Genomic DNA, 13,257 nt, shown 5'->3' on the forward strand with positions numbered 1-13,257 from the left:
TTATAACAGGGCAGACCATAGGGGAAAAGGAACCAGGCATAGAATCGGAAGAACCTAAAGTCAAGTCTTGGCTCTGCCACTCACTAGCTTTGTCAACTGTATCTATCATTCATTGCCTCTGAACTGCGAGGCCTTCACCTGTAGGAGATTGATACTATTCCACACCTGTTGGCTGCATGGAGCTGTTAGGAGGTCCAGATAAGGAACCTGTGGGCTCCTGCACAAATGCAAATTTCATCATTCCTTTGAAGGAGGCCAGTTTGGCTCGTCTCTGACAGGGGGACAAGGGTGTGACCAGCTGCAGTTCAGTCCTAAGGGGCACAAGGGCCCTCCTTTGCTCCCATCTCCTTGCATCACCAAGAAACTCAATCCCGACCACCCCCCATTCTGCTTCTTCCCAGGGGTCTCTGGAGCCTTGGCCAGGTGCAAGGGTCTCTTATCAAAGAACTTCGCAGATGTTTGGGCCAACAGATGTCCATTTTGGTTTTGATTTATGTATTTAACCATAATTTCTGCACATGAAACACTTAGAAACAAAAATCCCCTTGCCTCCCTCTCTTCACTGTTCCCCCAGGCAAATCCATTCATAAGGCCCATCTGGGCCCCCCTGACTTTAGACGGCACCCCCCCCCCCATTAACTGTTAAGGTCAGTGTTTCAGAAGGGACCCATTTCCTCTGCCCATTCTCACCCCAATGCAAAGAGATGGTGGAGGAGAGAGAGGACTCAATACTGCTTTGTTCTAAGTGCTTTGGAGACAACAGGCCAATTTTGCACTGGGTTTTTAATGTCCATGGCTTGAGATAAAGAGCCTTTTCTCTGTCCTGCTTCCCTTCTGCATTCTCTCCTTCTTTCTCCTCCATCTCCTCCTCTATTTCCTCCACTTGGCCAGCCTCAGAGCAAATTCACAGAGAAAGAAGAGCAAGCTCCTGTCCGACCAGGAAAATGGCATTGCCACAAGTACAAAAGGCACGTGGTCATTAGTGTGTTGTTACACGGAGGGGCGCAGCCCAGACAAAGCCTGAAAGATGCCAGAAGAGGGCTGGCTTCTCAGTGTTCTCGGCTCCTGTCATCGTGTGATGGAGGAAACACGGACCGAGAATTTGAAAACCCTGCTTCTGCTCCTGGAACTTCCACCAAGAGCTGGCGAGCTGGGATAATTGACTTCTCCACGGGCCTTAGTCTAATCTCCTCATCTCTAAAGCGAGGGTGGTGAGTAATAAAACAATGAGGATGATAACTATCATTTAATGAGAACTTACTCTGTACCAGGCATCGTGCTAAGCTTTTTACATGTATTTGCTCCCTAGGATTATTTGTCACATTTCTACCCTAAGGAAACTAAGGCTGAGAGCAGATGAGTAAATCTGCCCAAGGTCGTGGAGTCGGTGCTCTGCAGAAGTGTGATTTACATCTAGGTCTGTCTGCTCCAATGCCTGTGTTGCAAACCTCTGTCTCTACAATCACTGTTTCTTCTCTGAAGACTTTTTTGGCCTTCTCCCACCAAAGTTTACCAATAATTGTAACGCATACTCTCCTCTATAGTTTTCACTTATCACACTGCAGTGCAGTTATGTTTGCTGGCCTGTGTCTCCAATTACACTCAATTTCTTCCTAAGGACAGAGTCAAGGATATGCACCCAGAGAACCTAGCACAGCTCTTGGTACATAACAGGTAATAAAGAGTTGATCAATCAGCTAATAGTTTCTGCACGGGATACCTGTACGTGATGATAAGCACCAATTTGATTTAATAAACTGGACACCATTCTCTCTTTGAGTTTAAGTACTGCCACCCACCGTCCCCCACAGTACTAATTCATCCTCCAACCTTCTCTTATGGGGAGGGATGGGGAGTAAGTGGAGTTCACCAGAGCTACAAGACAATTTCTATGGGCTTAGTAAGAGAATGTTCAGTTCACACTGCATTATTTTAGTATCACTGCAATCCACTCCTTCAATATAGTTTGACTTAAAGGTGATAAATTATAGAGAAAAACAGCCAGAAAAATGCATAGCCCAGTAAGATGTGAATTTCCAATAAAGATAGAGAGTTGTACAGAGAATTTAAAGAGCACATTTAAGAGAAATGCGCTTTAGTCTGATTTTATATAGCTTGAGGAATTTATTTCCATACTCACCCCATGGTATTAAAGAAGCCCAAATAGATAAATCTCTGGTTACTCCAAGAAAGCGGTTCAACTGTAATTATAGACTAGCACACATCCGCAGTGAATGGTCTCCGTAGTTTAGCACCAGTGCAACCATTTACACTGATAATATATGAAACACTCCCTTTTTTCCTCCTCAGGCACAGTGAATGTCTACCAGGGCAGGATTACCTTCCAGTAAGCAGATTTCATAGCTCCAAGGCTTGAATCATTTGTAGCCATTAGGGAAAGCATGGAGCCGAACCAATTAAAAAAAATAAAAACTATCCCAAAGCTCACAAAACCACGTAATTACACTCCTTCACTTAGCATTTTGATTGAGTGTTTGGAAAACCTGATATGAAGGCTCAGAAACTGCCCCCAAACGCCTCATAAACGTGATGCTTTTACCTATGTAAACTCACGTTAAAAAAAACTTGTTTCTGTGATATATACACAGAGGGAGCGATGGATGCAGGGAGAGAGAGGGAGGGAGAAAGGTAGAGACAAATACTAGTGTTATTTTCTCAATCAAAGTCTGTTAATTGTTACTTTTTCATTCATTGGTGTTTGAAATTTTTAATAGCAAATTCTCATTTTACTTGTAGAAATACCCAGTAGTATTGCCACACTATTCCTCTCAGAGTGTCTATCTGTGGAAGGTTAAAGTCCGTACACCACTGGTAGCAATCAGATGACAGAGTTTAAAGTTAGACTTTCTTCCAGCCTAAGATACATCACTTAGTCATTTTGGTGCTCAATATTTCCATCAGGAAAAAGGGGCTGTCTGCCTACCTCAAGATTAGCCAGAATTTAAAAAAGACTCTGGAAAGACATTCAGCTCCTTGGTCAAAGCCATAATCCAAATACGAAGCAGGTATTTCGGAGAGTGGACGGGGCAATGTGCTATCATTGCATTCTTTCTGGACACTGAGCCTGAAAGCATTTTCCCCCATCACTAATTTTGGCATCTCCCACCTCCCCTCTCAGCGCCATCCTTGTGCGCTTGGGAGCGTTTGATCCATCCCAGTGCTTCTCACGTTACTTTGCTTACTGAGAAGACACAAGTATGTCTGTAGCCAAGTGCTCTCAGGTTTCATCCACAAACACAGATCCTGCATGGGAACCCGAGTACAGAGAAAAAGGCTCTGTGACAGAAGCAAAGAATAAAATTATAATGAATGTTTCATGGAGGCCAACAACCCCAGGGAGGAAAGCAGAAAAGGAGAGAGACACAGAGGGGAGCCCAAGAACAGCCATGCAAAGGATGTTTCCCAAAGCAGAGGTGAGGAGCGAAAAGGAAAGAGCACAGTGTTGGGGAGCAGGGTACATATCCAGACAATGGTTTTTTAAAAAGTTAGTGAAAATATTACCCATAAAAATCAGGCTGCATTCATTGTCTCTTCTATAAACCCCCCAAAACCCTCTTTATTATTTCTTTGACTCCAAGTAGAAGAACGAGACAATAGAGACAAGCAAAGAATTAATATAAATTTTTTTTAAATTATCAGAAATAGTCCTTGATAAAATTAGAGTTTAACCTGCCAGATATATTCATAGTTCGTTTGTTTAGGTTTTTGTTTTTTGCACAAAAAGAGATGATAGTTTACTAACTGTTATAATTTTCTTTTTTTTCCCTTAACAGCACATCAAGAATAGCTTCCCATCTCAGTAAATATATATCAACATCATCATTCTTAACGGTAGTCTCATATTCCATTGTATGAATGAATGCGATTTCATTTAACCAGTCCCCTGTTGGACATATAAGTGGATTGTTTTTTGGCGATTACAAATAATGCCTTACCAATTGACTTTTGCTGTATAACAAACCAGCCCAAAACTTCATAGCTTAAAATAACAATGTTTTTTTTTCTTTTCAAGGAAGATTAGCGCTGAGCTAACTGCTACCAATCCTCCTCTTTTTGCTGAGGAAGACTGGCCCTGAGCTAACATCCGTGCCCATCTTCCTCTACTTTATATGTAGCACGCCTACCACAGCATGGCCTGCCAAGCGGGGCCTTGTCCGCACCCAGGATCTGAACCAGCGAACCCCGGGCTGCCAAAGCAGAACGTGCGTACTTAAGAACTTAACCACTGCACCACTGGGCCGGCCCCCATTTTTTTTTAAGCTCACAACTCTTTGAGGCAAGTAGGAGAGCTGGCACAGCTGAAATGGCTGAGGCCTCTCTGCACATCGTCTCTCATTCTCTAGGAGGCTAGCCTGGGCTTCTTCACAAAGCGGCCTTGGGGGCGCAGACAGCAAGCCCCAAAGCGCAAATGGCTTCCACGCCTCTGCCTCCAATACATCTGCTAATGTCTTGTTGGCCAATCCAAGTCACTTGTCCAAACCACATTCAAGGGATGGAGACATAGACTCCATTGCTTGGTGGGAGAATCTCTCATGTCACATTACAGGGGATATACACATAAGGATGGAGGAATTTGGGGTCATTTTGCCATCCTCCACAAATGCTATACTAAATTGCCTTTCAACTATTTGTGCACACTCCTCTGATTATTGATATGGGATAAATTCTTAGAGGATAATTTGTTCAGTAAAAAGAGCATTTTAAGCTATAGATTCATACTGGCACAATTGCAACGTGCAGTCTAATCAAGTCTAGACTTGCAGCAATGAGAGCTCAGTGCCTGGTGTAATGTATACTGTATTACACAATAAATATTAATTAAATGACTGACAATGAATGAACCAACAAAACAATAAATAAATCAACAAAAAGATGAATAAATCAACAGCCTGACAATACTGATGATACCATTCTTTAAATATTTGCCAATTGACAGGCAATAGAACCCTATTGTTTAATTCATACTTTTAAAATTACTCATAGCTGTTATGCATAATGGCTATTTGGTATTCTTTACTGAATATGAGTTAAGTATATATGGATGGATCTATTTCTGGGCTCTCTATTTTGTTCCATTGTCGATTTGTTTATTCCTAAGCTAGCGGTACTTAAGACTATCATATCTAATTCATTCCTTTCAAGACTGTGTAATACTCCTTTGCAAGGAAGTGCCCCAATCTACTCAACTGCTCTTTATTTATATGTGGATGTGTTGTTCTTGGTGCTTTGATATTAGATCCAAGCTTAAATGAGCATCCTTTACACATATGTCTTTGCTCTCAAGTGAGGGTATATCTTTAGGATAAATTCCTAGAATTCACCAAATAAAATAGTCACTGAGTAAATAGGATGTTCATTTTAAATATTGATATTCACTGCATAAATGCTTCCTGAAGAAGTTGTAGCAATTCCCACTTTTTCCGTCGGTGGGTAAATGTGCCTGCGTCCCTAAGCTCTTACACAGCATATCAGGTCTTTGCCAATCTGATGTGTGAAGAATGACAAATCACTTTTTAAAATTTTTATTTCTATTTGAATTACAAAAAACATCTTTTTTTAACTTTATAAGCTATTCATATTTCTCTTTTTTTGGTGAACCGATTCAAATTTTTTGTCCCTCGTTTGATTGGGTTGTTGGTCTTTTCCTTGTTAACTCTAAGAGCTCCTTGCATCTTAAAGACCTTAGCCTTCACATGTCCTATCCCTTTATTCACAGTACTTCTTTGTAAAAGCGTTTAACTTTGATGTGATCCTATTTAGTATTTCTTTACTGTGTCTAGGCCCTGACTATTTATTCTAAAGTATTTCCACTCCACTCTTACAAAAATTATTTCTCATATTTTCTTTTAGTACTTTTATTTCCTTACTAAATTATTTCAAGTTTAAATTGTTGAGCTCTCAGAAACTTAGTTTGGCATGAGAAGCAAAGTCTAATTTTCTTCCAAAGGCTAGCAAATGCCTTTGTGTAACCAAAAAAATTAGTATATCCGTTTCCCCCCCCCATGATTTGGATATTTTTATCTAATAGCAAACTTATTTGTGCATTTGCCTCTATTTTTGAATTTTATTTTGTGTTGTTCATCTGTCCATATATTCCAGTAACAATACCTTCTAAAATTACTTTTTAGAATACGTTTTAATATCTAGTGTTAATCATCCGCTTTTATTTTTCTCTCTCTTTTTTTAAAAAAGATCTTTTGCAGTATTATCTTTGATATAAACTTTGGAATCAATTTATCTACTTTGACAAAAGGAGTACATTAAATTTATAAATTTTTAATACAATCAGCAGTTTTATACTTTGAGTCTTCTTACTTAGAACGATGCATGTCTCTCTATTCAAATCAATTTTTGTCTTGTGTAAAATTTTAAGCTTTTCTTCATCTAGAGTCTACAAATTCTTGTTAATCTTATTTCTATTTTATTTAAAAAATATTATAAAGATATGGAAGTGAAACAGACTTCTCTGTATTTGAATAATATGTACTACATCGTCTTTTTTAATTATGATAAAATACATATAACATAAAATTTACCGTCTTCGCCATTTTTAAGTGTACAGTTCAGTGACGTCAAGTTCACTCTCATTGTTGTGCTATCCCCGCCATCCGTGCGCAGCACTCTTTTCATCTTGCAAAAGTAAAACCGTGCCCACTAAATGAGAAATCCCCATTCTTCTCTCCCCGCACCATTCGACTTTCTGTCTCTATGAGTTTGACTACTCTAGGTACCTCATCTAAGTGGAATCATACAGTGTTTGTCCTGGCTAATACATTATCTCTTGGTACAACACAGGAATATGATGTAGAAAAAATTCTACAGATAGCATCAACACTATTTCTTAACTTTTAAAATATATTTTCAGGTGTTCACTGCTTCAGAAGTCAAATAATTAAGATTTTATAACCAAATCAAAAATAACCACTATATTATACCATTCCTAGTTAAATTTATATGTATAAATTATTCCAAGTTCTATTTCTTTATATTTTCCTTACATCTGATAGACCTTTTCACATTTGTGTCTAACACAGAGTCGTTCTTAACATAACCTTTAGAGCTGGAAGTTGAATTAGAGATGATCTTGTCTAACTCTCTTTTTCTGTTTGTTTTAGATGGAAATGCTGATTTCCAGAGAAGGTAGGACAAACATTATAAAGAATAAGGTGAGCCCAAGGAAGTACGCCAGCCCTAATGGGCTGTATTTCAAGAGTGTTGAGAGAAGTAGAAAATATGAAATCAGAATTATTGTCTGCATTTTTTTGCCTTTTTGAGAAATCATGGAGAACAGTAGAGTTCTAGAAGGCTGAGTAAAGCATATGTCCTTCATTTAAAAAATTAAAAAAAGAAGAAAAGGTAACTTTAAGGGTCACTCCATTGTGAGTTTGAGGCTGATCGTGTTCACCTTCTTGTGAGTACTGAAAAAAAAGTTGTGAAAACTTGTAGCCATCATATATTCACCAAAAACATGTCATGTCAAGTAAATTTGGTTACTTTTATTTATTTTTAATTATTTTCAAGTTCAACAGAGAAAGTAATAAACTCAATTGAACAATAAACTTAATTGAACTCAATATAACTTATTAATAATATACAATAATTTTCCCCTCAAACTTTTTAGAATACATGCATACTATTTCACATTGCTGTAATCAAGATTTATATACAATTTTATTTCCTACTTTTTCAACTTGATATCATTCACATCCTGTTTTCACTTTTCTGTATAAATTGGGTATCTTATGCTGAGGGGGTCGGTGTTACTCAGAATGCTGATCTATTGAATTGGCAGAAGAGATGGGTCTTAGAAATAAAATTAATTACAAGAGGTGAAATCACAGAGGTCTCCTGGGCCCAGCAGAGAAAGAAGCCGGGCAATGCCCAGCATCTTCCTTGGCCTCAGGGGTGAGGTCCAAAGAACACAGTGGGAGCTTAACTTAGTGGAATTCAAGTCTCAAGAAAGGCAGCAACTGCAGATGTCCCATTTCTGGTTGCCTAGTTGTGGTAATCAATGTATAATGATAAAAACTGTGTGCAGTTTCATACACAGTGTAAGTGGTAGAATCATATGGGTGGAGGTCTGAACAGGAGTCTGGAAGGACTGTCCTAAAAGCCCCAGTGGCTGGGACCCCAAGCCCCCAGAACAGGGTCTAGTACCTAGTGGGCTCTTAGTAAATAACTGTTACAGGAACAAGTAATGGGGTCACCACACTGATGGATGAGGAGGCGGCCGAAGACATTGTGTGTCTTGATTTTGATAAATAGTAGATGACATATGTGATGATATCCTGTACAGAGGGACACTGCACAGAGTGTGCAACAGTTTTATTGCATGTATTTTTACCTAATTGGTCAAATATACCCAAACTATGGATTAATGGTTCAAGGTCCATGTCCTAGGGCTCTTTTCTTCGTTTTGCCTGGTTTAATATTTTCAATAACAATTTGAAACTGCTATTTCTCCACTGTAATTGCTTTTTTAAAAATGTTTTGACAGCCCCTCAGTGTTTGATTTAAATTATTTTTATTATAATATTTCTTAAATACAGGCACAAATAAGACTAAATGTTGCTTATGGCTTTTTTTATAACTACAAAGCTAACAGTTAAAAATAAAATGCAAACTCCATGAAAGTGGAATGAACAGCACTAACGTGATGGGTGATCACTGGTTGACGTGAAATCACTGGTCGACCCCCTGTGGTCCTGACGACAATGGGCAGGTGCCTTTGAGCCCTGCACAGCAGTCCTAGAAGGGCCTGATGTTGTCTATGCTGTCAACATCCCACCGTCTGACCCAGCATTGCTGGCCTTAGCTCAGCACACACACGTCATTTACCCACTAAGTTGCCTAGTTTTCTTTTCTCATTAGCCTGGGCCATTTGTCACAAGCACAGTCTTAAATACGAATGCAAACGCATGCACAAAAACACTATGTTGGTCTCAAGACAATTAGAATTTTTCATTTTTTATACGGCCATCGAAAGGAAAATCAATAATTTAAGATTCTTTTAGAGAACTCTTTCATTCAACCAATAATGACCAAATACTCACCAGGAGCAGGCAGTTGCTTGAAGCTCTAGATAACAGTGATGAACTAGACAGAGCATTCTCCTGCCCACAGGAGGAACCGAAGCACTGCCACTCAGATTTATGATGACCCCTGAATGGGAGGGAGAAGCAAAACGTGAAAATAGGACCTGGATTATAAAGGATCTTTATACATTTTTTTCTATTATAATATTTTGAAATTCCTAAATCGTTACATGCTTATTGTTAAAAAAAAAATTGCAAGTGATATGGAAGTCTGAAAACTAATAACTGAAAGCTACCGCTCTCTCATTACCTCTAGTCCCACCCCCCAGTGGTCACAATGATGTTAACTTGAATATTCCAGACTTTTCCATGAGATCAGAAAACTCTAAAAAATCTCATTTTATGAGCACAATTTCTTATTTAGCCTCTGGCCTTCTTCTCTACTCAGTGGCGTTTTCTGAAAGGTGTCCTTCTTCAATGAGAGAATTCCCCTAGACCGAAGATAAAAGGATCATAGAGACTAGACTAGGCAAAACTCTGCAATTTTGTGGAATCATTACCTTCTTCTAAGTTTTCTGAAAAGGAAGACACGGTATGCAAAACACCTGGCACACAGTAGTCACTTAATAAATAGCAATTGCTATTATTACAATTTAAAATAATGGTTGTTCATGAACAATTATTGGCTTTTCCAGGTGTAGAATACTATATCTTGATTATGAGGTGATGGCAGTTCTTTTTCCGACAATCCTGAAAAAAAAAAGTCCTTTAATGTGGCTGCCCATCAGGGATTTTAGCTTTTCATAATCTCTGGAGCACCACTTCTCAGTCGCCCTTCTGTTTAATATAATATCCCCCTTGTCCTGGTGGAGGAGATGTCAGAGGGGAGGTGGAGGTTTGGTCATTTGAATTGAGACAGGGTGTTAGTGTCAGGACCATATTTCTTTTCCAACTCTGAAATCTAATTTCCTCAGAACTGTGTTTAACGGGGCTACGTTTACGGCTCGGGTTCCTGGCGTCCCATCCGCTCTCATATACTGCATCACTTAGGTAATACTTGGAAAGTGCTTTGAAGGAAATGGGCCCAGAAGTGCTAAGTAGAATTACATGATACGAGTCGGCAGTGGGGAGCCACATGAATAGATAAAATCTCCTGTCTGCACTACATTTCATTTTCTCTGATAGATTTTATGGAACCCTCATGTGTTACACTGGAAATAACGCAGGAAGTCACATTTTTATGAGCAGCATGTATGTTGAATATTGGAAAAAAACCCAAAGTAGTGGAATGGAATATTTGCACTCAGTTGGGTATAATAAAAATAGTCAGTTAGAAATTAAGGGTCAGCCACTTTCCATTATGCAATATTGTTTAATAAATAATTTTCAAAAATGAAGATAGGAGAAGGTAAACCATGAGGGGAACAGTTTGGGAAAAATTTCTTGTTCAGGGAAAGTGGCTCTGGAGAATTTGAAAGAAAGTTTACATAAGAATATTCATGCATTCATTCACTTGTTCATTAATTAAATAAATTTTTACTAACTACCTTCAGAGAGCCAAGCACAGTGCTAGCTATGGATGTAGTCAAGTTGGGGACGTGCTATACTGGAGGCAAGATAAGTTGTGTCCTTGCAGAACATAGAGAAGGGAATCCTCTGGGAAAATCATGGAGAGTGTCCCTTGAGATGAGATCCAAACTGTCATAAGGGTAGGTGTTTTCTAGGTGGAGATGGGAGGAAGGGATTTCATGGTGTGGAACAGCATTTACAAAAGCACAAAAATGTGACAGACATAGCAGGGTGCGAGAAGGACAACAAGATTTAATAATCTGGAACACATGGAGTTGAGTCTAGAGGTGAGACCAGAGAAGAATCTAGCTATGATTTTGCAGAACCTGGTAAGTATTGCTAAATACATGTGTCCTTTCTCCCTTCTTCATAGAGAGAACATATGCTGACATATTTGTGGAAATGGTGTGTCCTATCCAATTAAATGCGGCAAATACACCCAAGGCAATCCTGAGGACACAGAGATGAACACAAGAAGAACCCAATGGTCCAGTGCTCGCAGTATCATTGGTCTGCTGTTCTTCCATACACCTTTGGTACTCACTTCAATCATTTGTTACTCTGTCGGTTGGTACCACACCCTATATATCTTTTCTAAGATCAAGCGCAGTAAGGCGCAGAGCGTGGGGCTCTAGCATCAGACTTCCTGGGCTCTACTCCCAAATCCCATAAATACTAGTTGTGTGACTTTGGGCAAGCTAACAGGGCTTCCTCCTCTGTACAATGGGAGTCTTAACACTTCAGTCTCCTAGGGCAGTTGGGTGGATTAGGCGAGACAAGGCAGGCACAGCCCTCAGCATGGCGCCTGACAAGTTGTAAGCACTGGAGAAATGTCAGCTGTTATTACAGGCACATTAGATGTGCATCCGTGTTCCACTGAAGAATCACACGGCTCCTCAGAGCATCATGTGCAGCTCCAGGGGGAGAGAACAAGCACTGCTGATTACTCCTGTCCTGTGACTGCTCTCTGTCCTTCGCAAGATGAAAACAGATATAATTTGGAGTTGTTTGTTCACTATCTTCTGTAGAGCCATTGTCATCTTCATCAGCATTGTCATCATCCTGTCATATTCTGATGGTGGAAGCTACAGTTTCCATGTGGCTTCCAACTGCCTGTAAGTGGACATGAACCAGTTAGAGAGCAAACCCCAGGCCATACGTCCCAGGGAAATGCAGTACCACGACAGAGGAAATAAACTGATGATCTTTTAAAAAAATAAAGTAAATGGGGATTACACCTAGGGAAAGTGTTTTATCTTCCTTCCAAATAATGTACATAGTTTTGCTTCTGAGTGCATTTTCCTAACCTCATCTCTATTCACCCAAAATTGAAAAATCAGATGAGGAAACAGAGGTATTCAGGAAGATGAAGTCCAAGAATAGAAATAAAACAGATGGATTATCTGACATGTGTGAATATAGTGAGAAACTATTTTAACTTCTGGGAAGGAGCTTAGGACTGAATCACTGATTGGTATATAAAAAAGTAAACAATTTAAAAATCGTGGCAATTATTAACTCCAGGGAAAATAAAAAGTTCAAGAAAGGAAATGTAGTCATAATATATAACATGGCCCAGATGTGAGAAAATATTCACCTAGTTATATTAATGTATCTATCAAACTCAGAACTATAACAAGAGGATGTGGAAGGGAAAGTGGGCCTGTGTGAGTTGGGAAGGCAGGAGAGGGCAAAAATAAAGGTAAGAATGTTAAATCTGAAAAATCAACACAGAACACAATCATGTTATTTAGAAATATGGAGGTAAACACAAAAGAAACAGTTAACAGAGTTGAAAATGGCTGCTCCAGGAAAGAGCACAGACAGAGGTTACTGTTTTTCACAACAAACCTTGTAAAGTAGGAATTTTTTCACTATAAAAACTATGCATATGTATGAATTTAATACAAATAAACATTATATATATTAAAAGGCATGAAGAGATGGTGTTTAGTTTGAAGTGTTTGAATCAAGGGCTGCAAAGACGGATAAATTTGATTAGGCCCACTGTGCGGGGCTTCAGTAGGCAAGGAAAAGATGCAAGTTTTTAGGCAAAGGAGTGGTATGATCCGATTGTACTCTGGAAAACATCTCTCTCTATATATAAATATACAAATGTATAATTATTAAATATATACTATATATAAGTAATTATAATAATTAAATTAATTATAAATAATTGAATATATAAAAATATGTATATAAAATGAAAGATAACTCTGCAGGGAGAAGAAGGCGTTTAAAAATAGGGAGGCCAGTTTGCAAAGTTTTGTGATAGTCCTGGCAAGCAAGGATGACTTTCAGAACCAAAGCAGTGGGTGTGAGCATTGAGAGAAGGATGTGGATCTGAGTGGTGTGTACGAGACAGGTTTGCTTTGCCTATATGGGTAGTGAGGGGGGCAAGGTGAAGACCCCAGCTTCCTGACTTTGCAGACTGGGAGGATGGCGGTGCCATTAACCAAAATGGAACTCCCAAAGGACAGGCATGTCTCTAGAGGGAGGCCAGAGAGAAAAGATGGTGCACCTGTTTCTACACACATCTGAAATACCTGAGGGGCGTTCAGAGGAAGAACCTGTAAATGCCAACCAGGTGATCAAGATGGAAAAAGGACCAGAAGATTGAGATTTGGGA

General features: G+C 39.2%; 1 long non-coding RNA gene across 1 annotated transcript; it reads left to right on the plus strand.

The window, feature by feature from the left end:
- The first annotated feature begins 927 nt into the window (after positions 1-927).
- Positions 928-11,864, plus strand: LOC139041710 (uncharacterized). Its single transcript, XR_011497431.1, has 4 exons — positions 928-1,211; positions 4,034-4,223; positions 7,137-7,187; positions 10,999-11,864. It is a non-coding gene; the product is annotated as an uncharacterized lncRNA (long non-coding RNA).
- Positions 11,865-13,257: the final 1,393 nt, after the last annotated feature.

The sequence above is a fragment of the Equus asinus genome, chromosome 23 (genome assembly GCF_041296235.1).
Source record: "Equus asinus isolate D_3611 breed Donkey chromosome 23, EquAss-T2T_v2, whole genome shotgun sequence".
Lineage (NCBI taxonomy): Eukaryota > Metazoa > Chordata > Mammalia > Perissodactyla > Equidae > Equus > Equus asinus.